Below are 27291 nucleotides of genomic sequence, written 5' to 3'. Positions count from 1 at the left end.
CCTTCTGCAAACGCGCCAGGGGGCTGCATTGCAGATAGGTGTAAAAAGGGGCATACCCTCATTACACCTCTCTGCAATGCAGCCCCCTGGCGCATACTGGAGGTTCCAGGTGGGCTAGTTGGCCCCCAGGGACCCCTAGTATGCAAAGGGAATTAGTTCCCCCTCTGCAAACGCGCCCGGGGGCTGCGCTGCAGAGAGGTGTAAAAAAGGGTGTGGCCTCATTATACCTATCTGCAATGCAGCCCCCTGGGGAATACTGGAGGTTCCTGGTGGGTTAGTTGGCCCCCATGGACTCCCAGTATACAAGGGGAATTAGTTCCCCCTCTGCATACGCGTCAGGGGGCTGCGTTGCAGAGAGGTGTAAAAACATTTTTTTTTTCAATTTATATTAAAAATATGTAATGTAATATAAAAAATAAAATATCTAAAAATAAATAATTTAAATCAGTATTAAAGATATTACAATTAATACATTTAAAGATTATCATTTACAAAACCATTGAAATTCACTGAAAAAAAAAAGGTTTCAGCCACTTTATAGTTAGGAATTACCATTTAAAAAACCTTTGAAATTCCCCCGTTATAGTTAGTTGTACTCAACATTAACTCGCGCACCCGCAATCCACTGCTGATGATGTCACATATTACATCATTCATGACATGGTCAGTGACATCACTGATGACATCACTGATGACATCTCAAATGACATCACTGATGACATCACTGATTACATCATCCTTGTGAAAGGGTGGCAGACCTCCTTTCAGCGTAATATAACCCTTGATACACACATTCAAAAATAGAAACAAAAATTTTCAAAAAAATGGAGATACCAATTCAGTAAGAACAACCTATTCAGTAATTCCAAAATCTACATACACATCCAGTCGTTCACCAACACTTCTATATGAGCACTTATACATATACTCACTCATCATATGTACTCATACACCTATACATCTTATTACACACGGACACTCATCTATAGAGTTACTCACACACAAACTCAGAAGAATCCTGTGACTGCTGTTCTGCCATTTTGATATGAAAAAAGCTGGAACAAAGCAGAGATCCTTCTCTCAGGAAACCAAAAGAGATAGTGAGGGAAGTGGGTGGGTTTTTTCAAGATTCTGGAAAAGAAACTACTATAAACCAATCAAAAGTGTTGTTTTCATGTCACATGACTTTACGTGCACGCAACGTGTGCGCACGCATGCGTGCACGTTGCGCGACTGTCGCATATAAATGAGGTTTTACCTGATTTTCGTAAAAGCTTTTAAAAACGTGAAAAGGAGGCAGAGAAGAGACTCCCAGAACCCCTAGATATTCACTCACCCAAACAACTGTTATAACATGTAGTCTTAACGTCATATACCTACTAAATCAACAATTCACCCATCTTTGGGCAGTCACACACCTCCCACCAAACCACACACACATTCACTCTCCCATACAAATACTTACTTAACTAATCAATTACTAATATAGACTTTCAAATAGCTAGTAACCAACTGGAGAAGTAGTTTTTACAACAACTGACAAAGTGATACAGATGTTCACACAGTTTAGTCACTATCCAATATATTTAGAGAGTGTTGTATAGCTCCTATATATCCTTATATCGTGTTAAGTTAGCATAGGTACATTTGAGATTTAAACGCCATTTTTCCTTTCTTGCAACTTCTGCACACGACCCTTAATTGTTGACTTAGCTTTCAACCTAGTGGTTTGCCGTGGTGTATGTGAGAATAATATGTTATTGCTCTGATATCAGTTTTGTTTAATAAACCATGTCTGCACGGAGAGTGCTGAAGTTTCAGGAGCAACACGATATGGAATTGTTATGAGGTCTGATCTCCACGCCTTCATAGTCATAACACAAGTGCAGCCTTTGCCAACTTGGGCTTGAGGCGGGATTGATATTGCTTTGCACGAGAATTGTTAACACACTTGATGCGGTGCACATGCAGAGAGAGCTGGTGTATGCTGATGTGATTCCTTCATGCTAGGACACTAAGGTATGGGCCCGCCCTAAAACAACCCAAAGAGACCTTCTTAGCTAATAATATAATATATGTGTCAGGGAGGGTGAGATATAAGTGTTGTTAACTCTTATTCATTACAGCATGTTAACATGCTGTCACCATTCGCTTTTTATGTCTTAGTAACTATGCTGATAATTTTGCTACTGATAATAAGTGTACTTGTATTATCTAAGATACTGCGCCTGAGAAGACGGCATTAGTAAATAAACATTTCAAATGCACATGTGTCTTCTTTACTCCATGTTCTGGTTTGTAATGATAATATAACGAAAGAGTGTTCATGAGTCCCACGTACCCTGAGGTACTGTAAGTTCATGTTCTGGTTTGTCTAAACATTGGGTGTTTGATATGTCCAATGAGACACTGTAGCTAGCTCGGTAAGGGGTGAGTTGGTTGCTAAGGTAAGTTTTGGGACACCCTAATTTGCCGAGGTTCCACTCCTCTGTGCACAGTTCTGTGTGAGTACAGAAACCCTGCAACATGGCGCCCAACGGTTTCGGTGGTCTTATATCATGACACTCGAGTAGTTTATCGTTCATGCCTTAACCCCTTCACTTCCGTTTCCGGAAAACGGGGTGTTGGTGAAACCTACCTATTTCTTGGAATAGGTCTTTATTCAAGCTTGATTCTTACCTAAACGGTTTCTTTGGATTACTACCCAGTTGTGCTACAAAGTATTCTTTGTTTTTTCTTGTTTCCAGTTCTGTAATGGCGGCAGCGGTGACTATTGCGCAGCATAGTCGCGTAGCGGTACGCAACCATCTTCAGACGTACCAGGTCCCAGTAGATGGGATGGCTGTGATTTTCGTGGTATGTGCAGATCCGGCGTTTCCTTACGAGTTGTTTTACTCTTGGGTTACGTTTCCGGCTGTGGACGCTAATTCTGGTTTGTTCCACTCCTACACCGCCTCAGATGTCCCAGCTGAATATACGCCGTACAGGGCATTGGAAATACCTATTGATCATTGGCAGCATCGAGTTTGGTTTGATGGCGCCCTCCCCCACTCTATGTCCCCTGCGAGGTTAGGTCCACTCTCAATTCCAGGTACTAATTGGCCTGCGTTGGGTGGCTTTACCCCGCACCCGAATCACGGGGCTTGCACCCTGGCTGAAATTCCAAGTCCAAGAAACAAAATTGGCCTAAAAAACAGACACAGGGGAAGCAGACAACGCAGACTCAGGGTACTTTTCCTGCAATACAAGCTCCTGCGCCACCCGAAAAAGTTTATGATTTGCGCGACCGCGCGATGATTAAATCGCCTGATCGTTTTCAGGGTTCTGATCAACGCTCTCCTCGTTCCTTTCAGGACACATCGGCCCCGAAGACCGGTGGAGGAGGAGGGGGTGGACGTGGACGTGGTGGCCAACAAGGACGTGGCCAGTCCCGCCAGACGGACGGCGCAGTGAAGCAGGAGGATTCTACGCCTAGGCGTCCGCAGTTTGCGAAAAAGAAAGTCGCAGCCTTAACAGCGCATCGATATGCCACAGATAGTGAGAACGCGGCTTCGGAATCTGACGTGGGCTCTGACCTTGCTGGACAGCGCGGCGGGGATAACCATAGTCAGAGAGGCGCTGCGTCCACTACTGAGGGTGACAGCGACTGATGTCTACGTTGTGATAGAAACAGCGGATACGAGACTTGCTCCCCCTGAAAGACTATATGAAATTGTCCTGTTAATTGAAGGTGATATACAGCGTACCGTTAAAGGTGTTTTTTGGGAGAATCTGTCTTCTACATATGATATTTTACTTTCGGAGGCTGACTGGCCCCCACCTTTTGTGCTCGCGGCGCCGCGAGGGGAGGAGGTAATCCTACCCAGTTTCGCGAACACTGTCTCGAAAGAGCATGCGCAGCATTTTGCAGAAGAGTGGGCTCGGGCTCTCGCGCCGGCTCTGTACCGTAACCAATGTGGTTGGGATAAATTGTCGCCTTGCCACGAAATTCCGTTGCGGTCTCAGCCGCAGCCTCAACCTCAATATCCCATTCGGCGTGAAGCAAAATCTTCCGTCGCGGAAATCCTTGAACAATTGGAATATCAGGGAGTTATTGAAACGTGTGTGTCACCGATGAATAATCCCCTTTTTACTGTGAATAAACCTGACGGATCATATCGTTTGGTTTTGGATTACCGGCATTTAAACTCGCATTGCCGTAACTGTGCAGTACAGAATACCCACGGCTCTGCCCTAGTGGATAGTCTCGTGCGTAAGCGTTTCAAGACAACGCTTGACATATCCAATGGTTTTTATGCCCACAGATTGGACAGCTTTAGCTCCCAATGGACCAGTTTTACAAGCGCTGGAGTCCAAAAGCAATTCCGGCGTCTTCCAATGGGCTACAAGAATAGTCCTGGTGTATTTACCGCTCGAATTGTCTCTATTCTGGAGGCACTCGACCCTGATGCTTTTTCGTATGTGGATGACATATATCTCACAGACGACGATATTTGGGAGCATCTGTGTCGAGTAAATTCTCTTGTTTGCAACTTCGCAGACATGGGTTACAATTTCAACTTTGCAAAATCGCACATTGCTGAACACACAGTGTTGTTTTTGGGCTATGAGCTCAACAATGGAGGTAGAGGTTTGGCTCCTCACTTCTTGGAGAAGTGCGCACATTTGCGCGCACCAACAACTCTGAAAAAATTACAATCCTTACTGGGCTTCTTGAATTTCGGCAGAACTTACATTCCGGAATATGCCCAGCGTATCAAGCCTTTGTATGCTTTGATACAACCAACTTTCTCAAAATCTTGCTGGCTGCCTGAGCATTCAGCCATTTTGCAATTCTTGCAGGCTGATCTGCTCGCTTCTAAATATTTACTGACTCGTGATAACCACACCAACCTGGTCATAAGAATAATTCCTGGGACGGTGGGTTTCACTTACCTCACTTTTAATGAAGGTGACACAGTACCTATTGCTTACAAGTCACACTTGTACACCTCGGCTGAGATGCGGTTTCCCACCATAGAAAAGGTTTTAACTGCTGTACAGATGGCTATTCTAAAGGAACGTGCTCTGTCACAGGGGAAACGCATGCTAGTGGTAACACCCTGTCCTCATTTGGAGGCAGTCACGAAAGCGAGTGTACCAAATTCAAAAGCTTTGCACCCTCGGTGGATTCAGTGGGCTGCGTCATTGTCATCCTCGGATGTCATGTTTATTTTTGACGCTTCCTTACGGTCGCAGGAGTACTTGCAGTATGAATTCGTTCATCCTGCTCCTCTGGCGATGCGACCTTTGGAGGACTTCCATTGCATCATTTACACTGATGGGTCGGCGCAGGTTGCGCATGGCTCTAAACATGCCTACGTTTCCGCTTGCGCCATTGTGGTCGGTGCTATGTTGAATGATGAGTTCATTTCCAGGGAGGTACACACGATGCCCCTGGGCGATTGCACCGCACAATTAGCAGAGCTTCGTGCTCTCTTACTAGCTTTGGAGTACGCAGATCCAAGTGTTACTACTCTAATTGTAAGTGATTCTTACTACTGTGTCCAGTCTTACAATGAAAACTTGTTCTTTTGGATTCAAAATGATTTTCATGATTCCAAGGGTAGCACAATAAAACATAAAAAGATCTGGGTTCGAGTGGCAGAGCTTAAGGCTGTGTTGCCACTCGTTTATGTGATTCATACTCTCGGTCATCAGCGCGTGGGAGTTCACGCTGTTGGCAACTCGCTTGCTGATGAAGCAGCGAAATCAGCAGTATCTACATACTTAGTTGCAGCAGTTACTAGGTCGAAAACCAAGATTGATAGCGACATCTTGGCAGCGATTGCTGCCTCTGAGAAGGGAAGTAAACATCCTTCGGGATTCCCTTCGAAGTATAAATACCACTTAAGTCCCGAAAAGGTTCCTTTTGTGACAATACCTGATGTTGGGGAACGGCTGATTCCCAACTCTGATCGCAGAACAGACTTGATTACAGCGGCTCATGAAGGTGTGGCGTCTGCGCATGCGGGCGTCTCAGCCACTGTAACGCAACTACAACAACGTTTCTGGTGGCGGGGACTGTACAAACAGACGCGTGATTATGTCCTTCTTTGTGACATATGCCAGCAGATTAAACCTTCAACTGCTACGCGTCCGCCTCAGACTCAGTTGTACATTTCTAATAAACCACTAGGCTGTGTTTATTTAGATCACTGCGGTCCATTTTCATCTGATACTGCGTATAAATACATCTTAGTAGCAGTTGACTCATGCACACGCTTTGTGTGGTTATGGCCACATCGCAGCGCTGATTCCCGGACTGTCATCAGAGATTTGCGTATCTTTATAGGGATTTTTGCCTGTGGTACCTTCCATTCGGATCAGGGTCCGGCTTTCGCCTCTAAGGCGTATAAGGATGCCATGACTTCGATGGGGGTCCAAGTCAAGTTTTCGTCACCCTACAGACCCGAGGGTAATAGTGTAGTTGAACGAATGAACCGTGATTTAAAGCAATCTTTGACAGCCCGAGTTATAGGCACTGGCAGAAATTGGCTGGCTCACCTCTATGGCGTGCAGCGTGCTCTTAATAATCTCCCTAGAAGGTCTCTGGGTGGGCGGACCCCATACGAAATGCTCTTTGGCATCAAGATGTTCGTCCCTGACCTTGACGGTCTAGACTCGGTGGTTCGCGCCACTTCCTTTGACGCAGATGAACATTGCAATGTTTTACAGAATCTACAAAAGACGAGAGACACTCTTGCAAAGGAACATTTGCCCTCCACATCGGATGATGCGTTGCAGATCCCGGTAGTTGGCTGGCTACCCCAAGTTGGAGAACTGGTTCGAGAGAAGATCGACAACAAGAAAGAGTTTGGTCCCTCCTATCGCGCTCCGGTCCCAGTGCTTGGAGTGAAGGGCACAAGAACAGTCATTTTACCACCACTTCCAGGTCGTAAGGAAAACAGGTTTATTTCTATTGACAATGTCAAGATACACAGAGTGGCCGATTCTTCTTAGCATGACACCGGCTGTTTCCTGTCCTTCCATTGTGAGAAATTCAATTATGCCCACTGCTTCTAATAATGAACCTGAGGTGGCCATCGAATTACCTGCTGTTTCCACTCCATTATTGAATACTTTACCAGGAACTAACCTTGATGAGACAGACTATACATACCCCACTGATTTATCCATGCCTGACCTGCAAGCTCGTTTAGCCACGGAATCCAGGTTTTCATTTGACTCTGCTTCCCTTGCCTCGAAAAAACCCTCTAAAATTGCATTATATGCTAGCCTGTTTAAAAAACATTTTTTGATACCTCCTTGGATATACATTTGGCTGGTCCTTTTTTCAGTTTACCTTTTTATGTCAATTGGTTTTGTGTTTTATTTTTTTCGGATTATGAATGGACACTATGTCGAGGAGAGAACTTGCGTTACTCATTTGAATGGAACTTTGGCCCCACTTTCCTCTTCACATTCTACACACAGATTAAAAAGAGACTTGACTTTGGTTAACATCACAGCGTGGCCTGTTCTGGATGGAATCGCGTGGGATGCAGTTCGTTTTCAGATTCATGGTCCAACGGAAGTCGTTAATGTCCCTAATGTACTAAGAGTTAATATGGGGGATGTGGTGAAACAAAACATTCGTTCTGATGATTGGGATGTTAATGCTGTGGAAAGTTTGTTTTCTGATTTGAAATATTATGCTGCTTTTGATGCTGAGGATTTATATTTAGAATCTGCTAATTATGGTGAATTGTTCTGTTACCAACATTATGGCAATCACTTCTTACACAAGACATCTTCCCGAAGGGATGCGGTTAATTTTACTCAGTGGGAACATTGCCCAGCACCAACACAAGGGAGTTCAGAAACGTTTCTTAAAAAGTATACTTATTTCACTGACTTTAATCAGTCCAATCCGGAGTCCTTTTATTTTAAATTTCACAAACAGCCACTGTCCAAGGTTCGACTTACAAATACAAAATTGTTATATTCAAAGGCCTTCCTGGATCAATTAGTTACTGGAGGGTATGAGTTATGGAAGGATACCATAGACCTTAAATCAGTTTGGGGCTCAAGGGCCTGGCAGGTACAAGGCACTGAGGCTTTGCACCGTGCATGTCTCATCCCAAATCATATGTGGTTTTTAAATGAAACCATTTCCCAGACCACGTGCTTTGGATTGGCTACATCTAAAAGGTTAAACACCCCGTCTTTCCCGGAGTTGGAGGAATATGAGAATTGGAGTAATTTTACTAAATTGTCCATTAGAGATATACAGGCTCTGCTTCTGAATTCCTCCTTTAACATTTCCAGTATGACTCCCAAGGGTTGGCTGCTTTGGCACCGTAGTGCTGATTCTTGTCAAAAAAGATTTTTAAATATAACTGACGGGTTTAAGACTGTTAGATCTGATCCCCGTTTTGATTTGAGTCATACTGTCACCTCTTACTCTGTTGGCAAGTTGTGTCAAGCTTGGCTGAAACATTCAACTTTACCTGCGGTTAAGTATCACCTTTCCAAACTGAATGCAGACGTGGATTTGAATGATTTCATTAAGGGCCCAGCTAGTGGCAGGTCGAAAAGGTGGTTATATGGTGTTTACAATGAAATTTGGAAACTCTCACAGATTGAGGCTGCTTCACGCCTTAGGGCTATTGATCAGGCAAATCTTGAGAAAGTGCTTGCAGTAGTTGACAATAGCATTAACGTGCTTTCCTCTAGAATTTACACATTAGATAATATTGTGTCGTCTGTTGTTGATATTGTGCATGATGAAGTGTCTGTATTATACCATGGTCAAAATCAATTACGTTCAATCATGCAGTTTGCATGGACACTACAGACTCTAAAAATGGGTAAAGTTCCCTGGGGATACATGAACGTTTCCTCTTTATTTGCACCATTTAATTTGACAGACAAACAACGCTTGCTTTCAATGCGTGATGCTTCCTTTTCTATGCTCCATATTGAAAGATTGGAATCTTTACCTTTTTCTGTGGCAGAGACCACTGCTGCTACGTGGCTTATCCACGGTTTAATAACGCTGCCTTTTGCTTTATATAAGTTTTCAAATTGTATGAAATATGTGCCAATAGGTCGTTTTGAACCCTTAGGTAGCGGTTTTCTTCATGAGGTCTGGTCACTCCCATACACATACAGATGTTTCAAGGATGAACAAGAGGTTTATCTAACAGGGGATGAGTGTACTGAGACGCCAGATCATTCTTTAATGTGCAGACACATACAGTTACACGGTTCATGTAACAAGGACCGACCGAATATGGCTTGCGTTTTACAGGGCACGCCAGTTCCTGCTATCATCCCCACGTTTAAATTGTTAGAGAATGGTAGTTATTTAATGCTCAATAATGAAAACTGTTGTGGTTTAATTAAAGGTATAGCTTTCATAGTAACAGTAAGTGAGCGAGTTATTTGCTGCAGAAATGTTCTTTATCCTCCCACACGTGAACATAGGGAGTCTTCCATTTGGCCACAGATACCGACCTTGGGAGCAGAATTCAGCGGCATGGCTAGAATAAGAGCTCTTTTGTCCCAGAAAGAGGTGGCCTTGAGCTCGGCCCGTGAAACTTTCGTGCTTCACATTGCTAACACCCGTACGGAGGTTCAGGCTCTTTTAAACACTGATTTGCCTTTGCATTTCGGAGCCATGGTCCGTTCTATCTTTAACGCGTCCTCCACAACGGGCCTAGCACATTTTTTTAAAGTTGTTAGCGGTGGTCTCGTGACTTCCTTTGAGAAGATTTTTGGAGTCATCCCTGCCTTCTTCCATTCTATTTTTTCGTCCTTATTTGGAGGGTTCCCGTTTTTACTTGCATTAGCGGCTGGCGCATTGGTGGTTTTCTGCCTTTTTAAATATGGATGCCCTTCCTGTGCAAGACCACGCTCAGCTGCTACTGACGCGGTTTCGCAACCGCATGCTTGATTATTATGGCACACTGCCGTTGGCGACTCTAAGCACGGCGTTTGGATTATCTTTTCGGTTCTCCTATTTCACCTGTGTCCAGCCTGTATTTCGCTGCCTGACCTGTGATTTCCTTTGGGCCATTGATTTGTGTCTCTGCGGACCAATATCTTCTGACGTCGATTTTGATCAACTGATGAGTCCTATCATTGCTCACGAGTTGGTTTGTTCTGACGAAAGGATTATGGCCTTGGCGGTGGCACATGGACTAATGGGTCCCTGGGATGTGTTGTCGGCAGCGCAAAATTTCTTGGAACAAAGTTTTCTTGAAAACCCACCGAGCTGTCCTCTGATGGTTATAGAGGATCCGGTGCTGGAAGATCACGTATGTTCCTTTCATCTTTTAAATTGGATGGCTGAACTGTTTTCGGATGAGGACAGTGACTTCCTCCTGGAGGCTGTTGCAGCTTACTTTTCATATACAGTCTTATCATAGACACTGCCTCAAATTGACATGCTGATTGATAGCATTTCCTTGATTTTATTGACTTTTGGTCAAGACATTTTATTTTTGCTTGCCTATTGGCTTGAGCCACATTATACTTGTGGGCTATTTTTTAGCATTAGTTTTTATAATTGAATTTTTATTCATGCTCGTTTATAATTGGATTCTGCTCTCATGTGATGGCACTTCTGTTATCTTATTTAGTCCGTTCTCGGATCATGGGGGGGTGTTGTATAGCTCCTATATATCCTTATATCGTGTTAAGTTAGCATAGGTACATTTGAGATTTAAACGCCATTTTTCCTTTCTTGCAACTTCTGCACACGACCCTTAATTGTTGACTTAGCTTTCAACCTAGTGGTTTGCCGTGGTGTATGTGAGAATAATATGTTATTGCTCTGATATCAGTTTTGTTTAATAAACCATGTCTGCACGGAGAGTGCTGAAGTTTCAGGAGCAACACGATATGGAATTGTTATGAGGTCTGATCTCCACGCCTTCATAGTCATAACACAAGTGCAGCCTTTGCCAACTTGGGCTTGAGGCGGGATTGATATTGCTTTGCACGAGAATTGTTAACACACTTGATGCGGTGCACATGCAGAGAGAGCTGGTGTATGCTGATGTGATTCCTTCATGCTAGGACACTAAGGTATGGGCCCGCCCTAAAACAACCCAAAGAGACCTTCTTAGCTAATAATATAATATATGTGTCAGGGAGGGTGAGATATAAGTGTTGTTAACTCTTATTCATTACAGCATGTTAACATGCTGTCACCATTCGCTTTTTATGTCTTAGTAACTATGCTGATAATTTTGCTACTGATAATAAGTGTACTTGTATTATCTAAGATACTGCGCCTGAGAAGACGGCATTAGTAAATAAACATTTCAAATGCACATGTGTCTTCTTTACTCCATGTTCTGGTTTGTAATGATAATATAACGAAAGAGTGTTCATGAGTCCCACGTACCCTGAGGTACTGTAAGTTCATGTTCTGGTTTGTCTAAACATTGGGTGTTTGATATGTCCAATGAGACACTGTAGCTAGCTCGGTAAGGGGTGAGTTGGTTGCTAAGGTAAGTTTTGGGACACCCTAATTTGCCGAGGTTCCACTCCTCTGTGCACAGTTCTGTGTGAGTACAGAAACCCTGCAACAAGAGACACTTTAAATTAGTCAAATAAACAGTCAATCACACTGCTACTAAATCCTCCATCCAGATATTTATATTTATATATCCACTCATTCTTCAATGCAAATTGCTATATATATAATACATATTTAAATAACAAATCAAACCACATTCACTGGATGATGTCATCAGTGATGTCATTTGAGATGTCATCAGTGATGTCACTGACCATGTCATGAATGATGTAATATGTGACATCATCAGCAGTGGATTGCGGGAGCGCGAGATATAGTTAGTACAACTAACTATATCGGAGGAATTTCAATGGTTTTGTATGAGGGAAATGTCCAGCTAACTATAACACCCCTAAAATCTACCGTTTTTTCAGTGAATTTCTAAGGTTTTTTAAATGCTAATTCCTAACTATATTAGGCCTGAAACCTATGGTTTTTTCAGTGAATTTCAAAGGTTTTTTAAATGCTAATTCCTAACTATATCAGGCCTGAAACCTATGTTTTTTTCAGTGAAAATATGTATATATATTTATGAACAATCCTCGCCACACGCCCAAAGCGCTGCCAACTTGCTGATGGTTGAAATGACGATGAGCAGAAACCCAATCTGGTGCCAAAACAAAAGGTGCTTTATTCGTGAGTCCTAACGCCCAGCATGTCCACCATATATATATATATATGCACTGGAAAATTAAACACCCACTTCCCTTACAAAGAAATGGAAAGTTTGCATCTCGGCAGCCTCTCTTATTTTTCACCTTATTCATCTTCCGCTAAATCAACACATCATCCACAAATACACAATCACCTACTTGCTGGCTTTCTTGGCTGGGCTTATCAATCATTCTTCTTTAATTCAAATTCAAAGTGTAGGCCCTTTACTCACCCTTCTTGGTAACTACTACCCGTGAATAGCAGTGGGTAATTTGCACACTTCCGTCCTTTCTTGCGTCATTTCTACAGCACACTGTGTGTACTTTATGCACTAGCTTGCTTCCTCAGATATGGTACTCGTTTCTCTTGCTCCCACTGCGGAATCCAACACCCTATCTGTGTAATGAGCTGGAAATCCAAAGATCCACTTCACTGACAAGGCAGTGGGTAGTTTGCGTGTCTCCAGCCTTTCTTATTTTTCACCTTTTTCATCTTCCACTCAATAAACACATCATCCACACATACACACAACTACTTGCTGCATTCCTTAGCTGTGATTATCAACTATTCTTCTATTTCATATTCCTATTCAAAGTGCAGGCCTTTATCGAGCCTTTTTATTGTAACAATTACCCCGGCCGAAGGCACTGTAAATTTGCACACTTGCTCCCTTTCTTGGCTGGGGTTATCAATTATTCTTCAATTTCATATTCTGATTTAAACTCAAGGCCCTTTATCGAGCCTTTTTCTTGTAACTACTATTGCAGGAATTATGCTCCTACACAGAACTGTGCATAAAGACTTAGGACCTCACTGAATTACGGTGTACCAAAACCCACCTTAGTAGCCAAACCCCCTACCAGACTAGCAATCAGTGACTCATTGGTTCTTCGTCCTATAGCAAAAACACCAATGACTAGTCAACCCAGAACATGCGACTTAGATTACCTCAAGTAAGGTGGATAAAAAGAGCACTCTCTCGTTATAGTCTTACACCAGTCCAAAACAAGGAGTACATAAAGACACATGCAAGTTTGAAATGTTTATTTCTAATGCCGTAATCTCATGCGCAGTACCTTAGATGATACAACCAAACATATTATCAGAAACAAGGTTGTCAGATAACCTTGATGTTCCATGCTCTCACTATACACACTAAACTAACGAGGCAGTCTAGAAATGTAGCATAACAAATTATTCTCATGTGAAGCAAAATACTCAGCCTTCTCTAAACAATATCACAAGGGCGTGTCGTGTGCAAAGCAGAGCAGGAAAACAAAAATGCTGTTTAAGCTTCTAATAAACCCATGCTAACATAACACGGTGTGAGTGCAAGGCTCAGCCCACGACACCCTCCCTCGATCGAAGCACATGATAAAAACGTGGGCGAATTAGGAACGCAGAGTCCAAGCCTGAAAAGCAGAGTCAAGTTCAAATTTGCAAAAAAAATTATTCGCTGTTTGATAGAAAACAGTAACTAAATAATAAAGAATAGTTAGCAAAATCAAAGAGTCTTAATCCAACAGCATATAAGCACAGTATGTAGCAACAGCCTCCAAGAGGAAGTCATTATTCTCATCTAAAAACATTTCAGCCATCCAATTCAATAGTGAGAATGAACATACATGTTCCTCAACGACCGGAGCCTCTATCACCATCGGAGGAAAAATCGGGTCATCTTCAATGTAACTGTCAGCCTGATTCATGAAGCTAAATTGCGGGCGCAATAGCTGCGAAAATGCCATTGCGCCCGCAATTACCCAAATCGGCATTCATGAAGAAAATAACCAAAGCGCAAAACAAAGATTGCGAATTCGCTAATAAATTCTCAGAATCCCAGTAGGTTAGCGCCAAAGCACGGAATTAGAGAATAAATTTAGCGAATTCGCAATACTAGCGCAATCGGAATTCATGAAAATTCTCTAATAGCGAAAAACCTCAAAATCTCCATTAGCGCCGCGCAAATTAAGGACAACCCAAAGCAGGTGGTAACCATAAAAGTGATTAGCGAAAATTCTGAAAAACAGTTGGCCAATCAGGAACAGGGACAGGGCTGACCAAACACACATAAGGAGACACCTCAGCAGCAGTTGGTGTCTCACAATGCCAGGAATGTACATGGTGGTCAGGCGGCGAAGGCTACAGCGAGCAGCACGGAGGAGACGCAGAATACAGGACAGGATATTCCGCCAGCGGATCACCCTGCTGGGACAAACCAGGGAGCAGATCTATGCGAAGTACCGGTTGAATGGGGCCATGATAATCCAACTCATACACGACCTTCACCCCCTGATGCAGCACCCAACAAGGCGGACCAATGCAGTACCTACACATGTACAGGTATTGTGTAGCCTGCACCTCCTGGCCTCTGGTAGCTTCCAGGGGATAGTAGCCGCAGCAGGGGGGATATCCCAGCCCACCATGTCACGCTGCCTCCGGAGTTTTGTTGACGCAATGCTCACCCAGCTACACCGACACATCAGATTCCCCACCAGCCAACAGGAACTGGACTTGACAAAGTTAAACTTCTACAATGTGGCCCATTTCCCATCTGTGATAGGATGCATAGACTGCACCCACATTGCCATCTGCCCCCCAGCTGCGACGGAGTACATGTACCGGAATCGGAAGTCATACCACTCCCTCAACATACAGATGGTCTGCAATGCCAAGACTATCATAACTGACATCGTGGCCCAGTACCCAGGGAGTACCCATGACTCTTTTATATTCCGGCACAGCGGCCTCCACACACGACTGGCCAGGGGAGAATTTGGGGAAGGACACCTACTTGGTAAGTACACATTGTCAACAATTACACATTGCAATGATGTAGCTGCGCAGCACAGGCACTCACCCTCTGCCCCTCACATGCAGGTGACAGCGGCTACGCCCTCCGGGAATACCTCCTCACCCCATACCTCAACCCGGCTACACCACAGCAACGGCGGTACAGTGTTTCTCACATACGGACAAGGAATTGTATAGAACGGACATTCGGCCTACTCAAGAGCCGGTTCCGCATACTGCACAAGACAGGTGGGGCCATGTACTACAGTCCTGATGTGTGCTGCCGCATTGTGGCTGTCTGCGCAATGTTACACAACATTGCAACCAAGCGCCGGATACCAGTCGAGATCTCTGGCAGTGAGTCTGAAGGGGACGACCGTCCGCCAGCACATGTGCGGCATGCACGCGGGGAGAACCCTGCTGAAGGACACAGACGGCGCAACCACATCACTATGAACAGTTTCTGAAGGCCACAATCCACACACCCAACATTCACTCCTGCATGGCAATGTAAAAAATGACAGGAGGCCCATGTATGTTGCATGAATAAATATTATTGTTAAATCCACAATAATAACGTAAAGTCTACATTCATAATTTTGCAGCAGTATTGCGCCATACTGCTCCTAACTAGCCACTGGACATGCTTGTATCATCAGCATTAACTAGGCAACTTGCAAGTAACTCAATTGCGCCTCCGCCGCGCAGCCCCCAAACGACGCTCTGGCTCTTCCTCTGGGACGGCACGTGTCCCTGCAGTGGGCCTGGTGCTGCGGCGTAACACGCCAACCATTGAGGCAGACAAGCTGCTGACACTGGAGGCGCACTCACTGGTGTCGTCCCTCCCCACATTGCCTTCACCAGTAGGATGGAGTGCCAGTACGGCAGTGGTGACCTGCTCCAGCACCCGTCCAATATCCTCGACACATTGTATCAGCTGCTGCTGCTGCGCCAGGCACCGTCGTGATAGCTGGGAGGTGGCATTCCCCATTATGTAGTTCGAGCGGGTGTAGGCTGTCAGGCGCGTTAGGAGCTGCCGGTGGCGTCGGCGGGCGGAGTTGCGCTGCGATATAACTGCAGCAGTGTTGGCCTCCATGGCTGCTGCCATGCGCTCAATCCTACCACCCACATTGGCCACATTGCGGGCAATTTTATGTAGTTGCAGCTGGATGGCCCCTTGCCGTCGTGCCTGCTGTTGGTGAATGCGTAGCATCCGGCGCTCAGTGCTCATGCCTGGCATGCGCACAGCCATCCCCCTCCTGCCGCTGTGTGATGTGTCATGGTGGGAAGCCCTGACATGGCTGCTCTGCTGGCTGTCCACAGTGGGTGTGTGCACAGTCACCGCAGTTGATGCACCAGGAGTAGATGGTGCCACGGGTGGGGGAGTTGTGCTTGGCAAAGGTGCAGCACCTGATGGTGCTGAAGCTGTTGGTCTGGCCCTGCCTGCAGGGTTAGGTGCTGCGCCGGATGGTGCTGGCGCTGTTTGTCTCGCCCTGGCTGCAGGGTTAGGTGCAGCGCCGGATGGTGCTGGCGCTGTTGGTCTGGCCCTGGCTGCAGGGATTGGTGCTGCCAATGATGGTGCTGGACCTGTTGGTGTTGGCCTGGCTGCGGTGTGTGGGGCTACGCCTGATGGTGCAGGAGGTGTTGGTGTTGGCACCTCCTCCGCATCCTCTTCTGACTCATCGATCCGCAGCATGTCGCTGTCGCTGCTGTAGTCGCCGCCACCTGTGAGGGGAATTGGACTTACATTAATGCCATGTATCTGTCACACGTACAGCTTAGCGATAGCTTATTTTGGGTTACGTGTGGCTGCTTTGGGGTTCTTTTACATTATGGGCAGTCTACATGTCCGACATTGCTTGTGGCCATGATCTCATGTGCATTGTTTGTATGACTTGGAATGCATATGGGAGGCTATAGGGCCATGGCCATTGGTAGGGGACAGGGTCGCAGTCGCATGCCACTTACCTTGGCTGTCTTGGCTGGGTCGGGATGAGTCCAGGTTGGTGACACCTATGCATGCCTCTGTCTCGAGGGTGTCCTCCACGCGGTCCTCCATGGGGGTATTGGGAGGGACAGTAGGGTCTCCGCCCCCAGTACCAGATGTCTCGCCCAGCCTCTCTGCCACCCTTTCCTTGGCACGACCTCGGAGGTCGTACCACCTCTTCTTTAATTCGTCCAGTGACCTGTGTGTCACGCCCACAGCGTTCACTTTGGCAGAAATTGCTAGCCAGATGCGACGTCTCTCCATCTCTGGCACCCTCCGGGAGTCCTTTCCGAATAGTTTTGCGTGGTTTTCAACCACTCCCTCGATGAGGTGCTCCAACTCCGGCTCGGTAAACTTGAGCTTTCTCTTGCGCCCGGTGTCACTGGGCCCTGGTGCAGTCTCCTCTGTCATTGCTACTGTCGCTGAAGGGTGACTAGCGCTACTTTGGAGGTGTCCCGGTAGGAGCTCTCTGTTTCGCTGCAGACTCGCGGTCGGCCTCGCAGTTCACAATGGGTGTGGCAACTGCCTGCTTCCTGGTTGCGACGTCATCACGGCGCTCGTAAAGCGACTTCCCGTTGGTGAGTTCTCGCTACTGGCGAGATGTCGCTAATGTGGATTTGCGTGGCGCTAAATAGAGACGGAATATCTGGGTTTTTGCGACTTTTTCGGCGATTTCATTTTCTCGCTATCGATTTTAGCGCCCGTGTGCGAATCGCTTTGATTACTCGCTATCTATGATGAATTCCGATCTGCGCCTTTCCATTTGCGAATCGCTGTGAATCGCTATTTGAGAGTCGCTGTTTCTTTTCTTCATGAATCAGGCTGTGTGTGCCAAGAAGTCATGCGCCGCAGCAAAAACATTCCAACGTCCCAATATTCCATGTATCGCTGCTAAGGCCATAATCCCGCCGCCAGAACAGAGCAAGTGATGAACCACTAAGCGGCTCATTAGCTGGTCATAATCCGTGTTGGGAGACACCGTAATGCAGAGACACAAATCCAGGGCCCAGTCGAAATCGCAGCTCAGGCAATGGAAGACAGGTTGAACGCATGTGAAAAAGGAGAATCGAAATGATAATCCATAAGCTGCACTCAATGTAGCCAGAGGCAGCACTCCGTAACAACTAAGCATTCGGTTGGGGACCAGCAACAGCCGGGACATATTCTCGTGTGCTGCAGGATGTGCATCCATATTTAAGTAAACAAATTATTAGAAGCACACCGGCAACTAATGCGAGTATTAAGGGGAATCCACCAAAGATGCTGGAAAACATCAAATGAAAAATGCAGAGAAGACACCAAATATTAGTTAGAAAAGAAGTCACAAGGCCACTGCTTCTAACTTTAAAAAAGTAAGGTAACCCCATAGTCAAGGACGCATTAAAGATACTCTGAATTAACTCCCCAAAATGCAGGAGCACGTCTGTGTTTAATAAATTATGCACTTCTGTGCGGGTGTTTGCTACATGAAGGACAAATGTTTCTCTAGCAGATCTAAGAGCGACCACTTTTTGAGATAGCGCTCTTATACGGCTCATTTGGTTGACTCTTCTTTCAAGGTCGGAATCGACGGCCAGATGGAAACATCCAGCTTCCCATGCAGAGGAGTAAACCCAACTTTTTTATAGCAAACCACACGCTCAGTTACCGTAATCATGTAAGCAATGCCTGCTAACATTGCACAGCAATCTGCATTATTTCAAATTAAATAACTCACGTTTCCAGTAAACTGAACGTTGGTATAAAAGCAGGTGTAGGAGTGCCTTTCAAAACTCAGGCCAAATTAGGCGCATCTTGATTACAAGAGTCATGCAATTGTATGTGTCTACAAATTAAGGATTGATCTGGTGCTATTGTGCAATCCTCGCCATTCAGATAGACTTCTTTTCCCTCCCTCAGGCACCTATATGTAAATGATAATAACCAAGCTTCATGGAGATAAGCGCTGCCTAAACATCCATATCTGCCTATAGCATAGTATTTCATGCAAACCTCAAACTTAAACAGGTTGAAAAGTAACGTTATGAAGCCACACAGCTGAATCGGATCTCCAATGAGTGACCACTTCTAACCATTCTCATAGTGCGCCCTGTGCTCTGATTTCACAGTGAGAGAGTGATCGCACGATAGTTTGTTCTGCTAATCATTCTCAGCATACGCTGCGAATACGCTTTCACGTTACACGTCGCATCAAAGCTTCCGTGTGACGTCATGTACGGCGCCCCGTACGCAAAGACGCAAATGTTTTTAATTGTTTAAAAACATATATTTATGTATTTAATGAACATACTAACAGAAAACATTATCTAGGATAATTATGAAAATATATATTTTTTAAGTTCCAATAATCCTATATTACTTTTAAAAGCAATTACACAAATCGCGGTGGAACGTCATCCGTTCTTGCATCGTAAGAGTACCGTAATCACAGTGTAAGCGTACGCAAAGCCATGTGACTTTAAAAGAAGAGATTTGATTGGTTCATAACACTACCTATTACAACTGTTAAAAACTTCCGTCCCATTTTAATAATTCTACTTTGACTTTCTAAGAAGAAGCATCTCTTCTGAGAATCTTGTCAAATAGAACGAAGTTTACCATAATAACAGCAATGGACTCATCTTCCAGCCATTCTTCAGAGGAATATTTCATTCCTCAAGAACCTCCAAAGAAGAGGAAAGAAGCTCTAATTTGGCAGTTTTTTACTTTTCCAGAAGTGCAAAAAAAGGTTAATGCTCCAAAAGTAACCTGTACAATTTTCCAAACTCTTTCAAGGGGTGATCCATCTAAAAAATACTCCTTTGGCACAGAAAATATGGAGCGACATGTGAAGAACTTACACCCTAACAACTTTGCTCGAGCTGCAACACAGAGGTTGAAGGACAACCCACCTGCTGCTGCACCAAGCACATCAACTGCTGCACCAGCATTTTCAGCAAGCAGTCCACACCCACAAATTGATCCTGATTTTGCTAAAGTTATAATTCTATGCATTTATTGCAATAAACTTTTGGGTTATGGGAAACAGTCTATTGACCTGATAAAACGCAGGAAGCAGGAGCATTGCTGTCCTCGACATTAGTTATTTTTTTCATTTTTTTGTTCCTGTTGGACATTTCCAAGCCCCCCATTATAGAACAAAAATTGCCCCCGGGATTTGGCCCCCCCTGGTAGCTAATTAGGAATAAAACGGACTTCTATTTTTTTTTCCTTTTCCACAGCGTACGATTACCATGCGCATACCCTGCTTTTTTTTATTTAAAAAAAAAAAAAATGTTTGCGCATTAAGAGCCATGTGGGACCCCCTGAGCAGGCCTAGAGGGTCAACATTTTTCTACCCTGCCCCATTCCTTTTTTTTCAACTTTGTTTTACTGTTTTCTTGTGACTCGGTGCTACCGAGGCACAAGATGGCTGCCAACACTTCCTGGTTTGGAGTGTTGATAGACAGTTGACATCCAATCAGCAAGCAGCTCGTGCTCATAATTGTACGGATTTTGGTACGAGTGCAGTACTTCGTCTCTAGATATCAATATGATTTTACTTTTGATTTTCTCAGGAACTACTGAATGGATTTACACCATTTAACAAAAAGCACAATCTGCAAACCGAAATCTACCTCTCTGCCAAATTTCATGTAATTCCGTTCAGCTGTTCGGGCTGTAGCCCTTGCTAAAGGTCCCTATGGAAAATTGCATGGGGAAAACATGTTTTGGAACCCCCCTTTTTTCTCAGCCCCCACTTGACGAATCACCCCCAAACTTTCAGGGAAGGAGCGGAGCAGGCCATTTTCTTGGAGAAATTTGCGAAGATTCGTCCACCAGCGCCAAAGTTATTCCAACTAGAATGTTGTGGATTTCCTATGGAAAGTAGGTCCTAACTATAACTACCTACTGGCGACCGCCAGTAGGTAATATATATATATGTATATATATATCACACGTGAACAAGACCCAGCAGAGTTCCAGCAGGGTTGAAACGCGTAGGTGGTGATTGTGGGTTAATTTGCACACCTGAAAATAAAAGTTCAATGAAGATTCCCTCGGTGTGCGGTGAAATCCTCCTGATACAGGGCCAGTCTAACAAATCTTTTGTCACTTCTCTGCTGTTCACCCACCTACCGTGACAAACGTCAGTCCCAGCCATTCAAAGTATTCAATCTGTTTTAAATGCCTAACCCTTGATTGTCAACGTATTAGTCTTCCCCTTTGCTTCCCTCAACACATGCCCTTGGCATTCACAATATTCTGTGTCAGATTCTTCATCTCCCGATATCTGATATGATATTTCATCATTGGTTTAAGAAAACTGAGGCCCCCTCCCCTGCAAAGTACATAGAGGGGGCCCCATGCTCAGGACCCAGTCAGAATAGATAGATACATTTTTATTGTTTCAAGGTATTTAAAACCATCACAATATTGCAAACACCTATAGGAAAACATTTAAAACAGCATGGAGTCAGAAAATGTCTTGTTCAAACATGCTTAATTCTATCAATTTAGTATATCCTATAAGTGTGTGTGCCTTGTCTCTTTAAAATCCAATTCTAAAACAGAAAAAGGGGAAGTCATGTTTCTTGAAAGGGGCTGCCACTAACACGAGGATCATTAGAGAGCAGGAGCCGGTGGTAACCCCCTCCAGTCTTATAGGAACATAGGCCATGGAATAAGACAGTGACCACAATCAAAAGGAGTTCTATAAAATGCACATTGCAGTGTATCGCATCCTGGACATTTTGACTCGGTCTGTTCTTTGCTGTCCTGTATATGCCTGTTCTAGAGTTTGTTGCTATCTTGCACGGTGCATTTCCTGTGGCTTCACCTCGTAGAGCACTGGCCAATGAGTAAACTGCATAGTGTGATCATGTTGACGATACTAAGGTGCCTCTTGCCATATTGTATGACATGTTAATTTTGGCTTGCTCTAATCCCTGCTGTCCTAGGACAGGTAAATCGCGGAAGGCCAGTTAATGCCATATGCTAAAGTGATTTTATTTCGCTTTGTAAACCCAGATTATTCCCAGTCAGAAGCTACCAGGACTAGGGACTGCAGCCTGTGCACAGTGCCTGCGGGGGGCCCTGGAGTTCGAGCCCCCCCCCCCCCCCACGCACCGCAGGGGCTATTGTTCTGCCACTGGATTCCATCAATATCCAGTAAACATATTTGAATGCAGGTAGTGAAAAATGAAATTGAGGTTGATCACATCCTAAACGTTTACGCTCACAAGCCCTTCAAGTTTCTATATATGACTAATAAAGATGAAGTAGCTTGATGTTGGGTTTTCCCGAGGGGGGGCATTACCTATCACAATCTTTACATTGCCACAGAGATAGCTCAATGGATCCCGAGAACTCAATCATTTAAAATCTAATATGGTATGTACTATATGTGCTACTTGCTGTCTAAAATGGGTTGTGGCAGACTTTCAATTGTTTTCGATGCAAATGCTCAGATGCCAGCACCATGCATGTTTTGGCCTCTTGTCCGTTTTTGTTATCATTATAGTCAATGGTTTTCAGTACACTGAATGACCTGATGGACGTAGATGGTCACTGGGATCCTAAACTGATTATGTTGGGCCATTCTTATAATATACCAAACAATTGTGGGGCCATCTATTTCTTCACCATCTGGGTATCTAGACTGGGTGTTGCCAGGGCTTGACTTCATAGAGGAAAATCTGATCCCAAGACCTGGTGGCAGTAGTTTATAGTTGCCTATGGGTTGTGAGCTTACTATTATTATGAAAAATCCAAATAGTCACAAATTGTGTGAGTTGTGGGTAACGGTTAGGAAAAGGCTTGCTTATTCTTTGCCTGACTGCCTCCATGAGATTTTACCAAGTGTTGGATCTCTGATAATGAGATTCTACTTTAGATAGGTCAACTTTATGTCTATATTTTATCTTATGACAAAAGAAGGAGCTATTTTCTTGTTATTTAAAGACATTTATCTAAACAGTCTATTTTCATATAAATTCGGGGCTCATTCGCAGAATTGGGCTGGTTCCGACAAAAAAAAGCAGTTTCCAACGTACAAAGCCCTATTTTGCGATTGGCAAAATGGGTTAGTGACTCGGTATTAGGAAGGGGCGTGTTTAGGGCATCCTTCTTAATAGCGACTCGCAGTGCTATGTACGAATGTTTTGCAACCTAAATGCGGTTGCATAACATTTGCCTGTTTAAACCAATTTCAGTTTCAAGGGACACTTTCCCGTCTGAGAATGCCCTTGAAAACGTTTTTTAAGAGCAGGCAGTGGCCCCACGGACCACTGACTACTCTTAAAAAAATAAAAGAATACTTTTTGAAATGCATCCTGTTTTCCTTTATGGAAAATGGGTTGCACAAAAAAACAAGCATTGAAAATGCAACAGGTCTCGCCTTTGATTAAGTTAAAGCCATTTGCTTTGCTAATGGTATTGTATAGCAAAGCAAATGGCTTTAACTTAATGAAAGGCGAAACCTATTGCATTTTTAATGCCTACATTTATTTTCAAAAACTGGAAAAAATAAAAAAAATGTAAGCCCTTTTGCTTGACTTTCCATGCTCTCTTTCATTAGTTGCAAGTCAATAGCTAAGTACATAGCATAGGGAGTTACAAAACACAGAATGAGGGGGCATATTACCATCGATTAGCGATATTTATCGCTAACTAGGCTTAGCACCAAATTTTTTATCGCTAAGCATCGCCGGAAATTATCGATGAGATAACTTGCTATTAGCAAGGTTCATCTCCAAAGCGATAATTTTTCCGGCGATAACGTGAATATCGCTGAGAATACAGCGATATTCACGCATTAGCGACAAAATGTTCTTAGCCATGTTATCCACCTCCCATTGGATAACATGGCTAAGAACTGGTGCAAAACCAACAGTTGATGGATAGAATGCAGACCAATGTCATACATTCACCCCAGTACAGAGATCTGGGCCTAAATACATCGTTTTTTTGCACTCCACACCACCCCAGTTCAGACATGGCCATATGCATATCAGCCTTGACCCTGTGCCTCATGGGAACAGTTCAGTCCGAACTGCCAAGCCATGTCTTTCCTGGACCGGAATCAAGCATCCTAGGACCGGTTTCTGGCTATCAGCCGTCTTCAGCCAGGATAGCTTGACTCCAGTGGTGTGGAGAGCATGGGACTCACGTATGAGCATACCCATCCCCCTCGGGGTGACAAATGCAAAACCAACAGTTGATGGACACAATGCAGAACAATGTCATACATTCACCCCAGTACAGAGATCTGGGCCTAAATCCATCGTTTTTTTTGCACTCCACACCACCCCAGTTCAGACATGGCCATATGCAAATCAGCCTTGACCCTCTGCCTCATGGGAACAGTCCAGCCCGAACTGCCAAGCCATGTCTTTCCTGGACCGGAATCAAGCATCCTAGGACTGGTTTCTGGCTATCAGCCGTCTTCAGCCAGGATAGCTTGACTCCAGTGGTGTGGAGAGCATGGGACTCACGTCTGAGCATACCCATCCTACTCGGGGTGACAAATGCAAAACCAACAGTTGATGGACAGAATGCAGAATTGCACTATGTCTCACCTGGGGTGGTGTGGAGTGCAAAAAAATGATGGATTGAGGCCCAGATCTCTGTACTGGGGTGAATCATTGACAATGTTCGTAGAACAACAAGAGAGTGTCAAGAAAACAAGGTAAATTAGCACATGATCAGAGATCAGATTATTCCTGTAGAATTCTCATTGGAAATCGTTAGGGATTCATTAGAAGCCCTCACTCACCACCCTGGGTGGTGACATGCTTCATCATCGGGCCCACCAGGAGAAGCCGAGTGCCTCCCTGGTGTGCTACAACGCCAGATTACTGCGGAGCTGGATTTTTTGTGACAGTGATGTGAAAAACGTGGTATTAAAATTGTCAAAGAGCTGTACCAGAAAAAAAAAATATTCAATGGTCAGTCTGACAAGGTTAAAATAAATGTAGGGAAATGTGCCAATTAATGTATTGGTTATTTCCACTTAGAGTGGGGTCGACATGTTTCAGCCCTTATGTGTGAGATTTTACTGGGCTTTCTTCAGGACCATGTTATGTGTACCTCGGTGGTGTGGGCGCGCTAATGTCCACCCTACCAGAGGACGTGAAAGTTAAAATAGGTTGTGTAAAATAGTGCAGAAAAAACAAACCAACAAGTTGTGGGAATTACCTCTAGTTTAGAGGAACCTGTATAGTCTGGAGAAAAAAGACATACAAACAGAAAAGACAAACATTGGGTTAGAGTAGTCTCATCAGTGGTGCTGTCTGGAACTGAGGTTGTCCCTTGCCCTCTCTCTCATAATATTACTACTGTATGACAATGTTCTGCATTCTGTCCATCACCTGTTGTTTTTGCCTAAGAACTAGTCTGAGCAGGCGTTAGTTTTTGGAGATATTCGCGCTCAGCGCAAATATTTCCAACTCTACGCCTGCCTTGTTAATAAGCGATAGCGACGTTATCGACTGCTTTCAGTTGCCAACGGATTGGGTACGCCCACTTTGCATGTCATTAGCGATAAACATCGCTGACATGCAAAGCGGGCCCCAAACTGCTTGCTATCGCCTATAAGCTGTCGCTAACATCAGTTAGCGACAGCTTGCTAATGGGGCGATAGAATTGTCGCCGCTTAGCGGCCGAAAATGGACGCGAAATCGGCGATAATTGTCTATCGCCCCCTTGGTAATATGCCCTGAGATTTCTTTCCATAATGGTGTATGTCAGCATACATTTGTAGCATAATGCCAATATTTACTTGAGGGGCTATTGTAATGTTCGGCTGCTTAATTTTCTAAAACACATCAGACATCGAAGTATGTGTGCAGGTTTATCAGTTAAATAAATGTGGAAACATACAATTTTACAACCACATTTATTCACAAAATATACAATAAATATGGATAAATACTGATAAAATGGCCCAACAATAAATATGGATAAATACAGATGGTAATGTTAAAAAACAAATACCATAAAACCGGAGCCTTCATTATACTCCCCCCCCAAAACAAAACACAAGCATATTTCAGTCTCAGTATATAAATCACCAATCCTAGTACAGACATACATTTCACAGTCGCAAGGACATACACTGGCACAATTGCACACACACTCAAATTATAGCCCTCTCATGATTTGTACAATTTTACTGTATGTGACCCGCAGCCACCAACACAACTACTACAGCCCCAGTACAAGTGCCACAGTCAAATGTTCATGCCTCATCCCTCCCAGCATCCCTTCACAGACCCCAGTACATGTGTCAGAGTTGGAAGTACACGCTTCTCATTGTACGTTAGTAATCCCATCACAGGCCTCGTCCAGCACAACCCACAGTACAAATGCCAGAGTCTTGTGTACCTTTCCCCACATGGATCTTAACACAGACCGCTCAGCCCATCACAGCTCCCCCATAGAAGCATGAAAGTTCCAAGTACATCATCGATCACAGACCTGCATAACATCACAGACAACTTCAGCTCACCACAGCCCCAGTACCTGGTCCGTCACACTTGTGTATGCCATAACAACCCCTTCAGCCCACCATAAGCATCAGAGTACAGTGTACATATCTTGCACAGACCCCTTCAGCCACGATGGCCCCCAGAGAGTCTAAAACTCATGCACCCTCTTAATGTACATCATGTATCCAACACAGACCCCTCGAGTCCACTACCGCCCCCTGCAGAAGCAGGGGAGTTCCAAGTACATGTGCCAGTACACACATGCACGCAGACACCCATTGCCATATTCTTGCATATTGTTCCCCTCACTACTTGTAGTTGTGCCAAGAAGGTCTGCAGAATAAAATACATCATTTGCCAGTGTATTTGCAGTGGGGAGGGTAAGTAGAAAACTGGGTTTTAAAAAGTTAACATTTGGCACTTGAAGAGACAGACCAGTTACCACTAAAATGCTGTTTTGTGCTGCCCCTCCCTCCAACCCCACCACCCCAACGCTATTTCCCAAACTTGGTTTGTTTGAGTGCCATTCAACTCTTAAGTAGTTCCTAACAGTAAATATTTTGAGCCCTGAAAGCTTGATTGCATAAGCATAAGACCCTCTCCTGAATGCTTACTAGAGTTCAAAGTCATCTGCCAGGAGACTCCACATGTTTACTAAGCAAATCCTTTCCATCAAGTAATGCGTTCAGTAGACGAGAACAAACAAAAAGTCTAAATAAAGTCGACATAAAAAAAACATTATCACTAATTTCAATTCCACATTTAAATTTAGAAACATGCTGTAAGTGGGTTACAATGTGCATTAGGAAGTCTCCGCT

The sequence above is a fragment of the Lissotriton helveticus genome, chromosome 6 (genome assembly GCF_964261635.1).
Source record: "Lissotriton helveticus chromosome 6, aLisHel1.1, whole genome shotgun sequence".
NCBI lineage: Eukaryota > Metazoa > Chordata > Amphibia > Caudata > Salamandridae > Lissotriton > Lissotriton helveticus.
Note: the sequence above shows the minus strand (reverse complement) of the source record.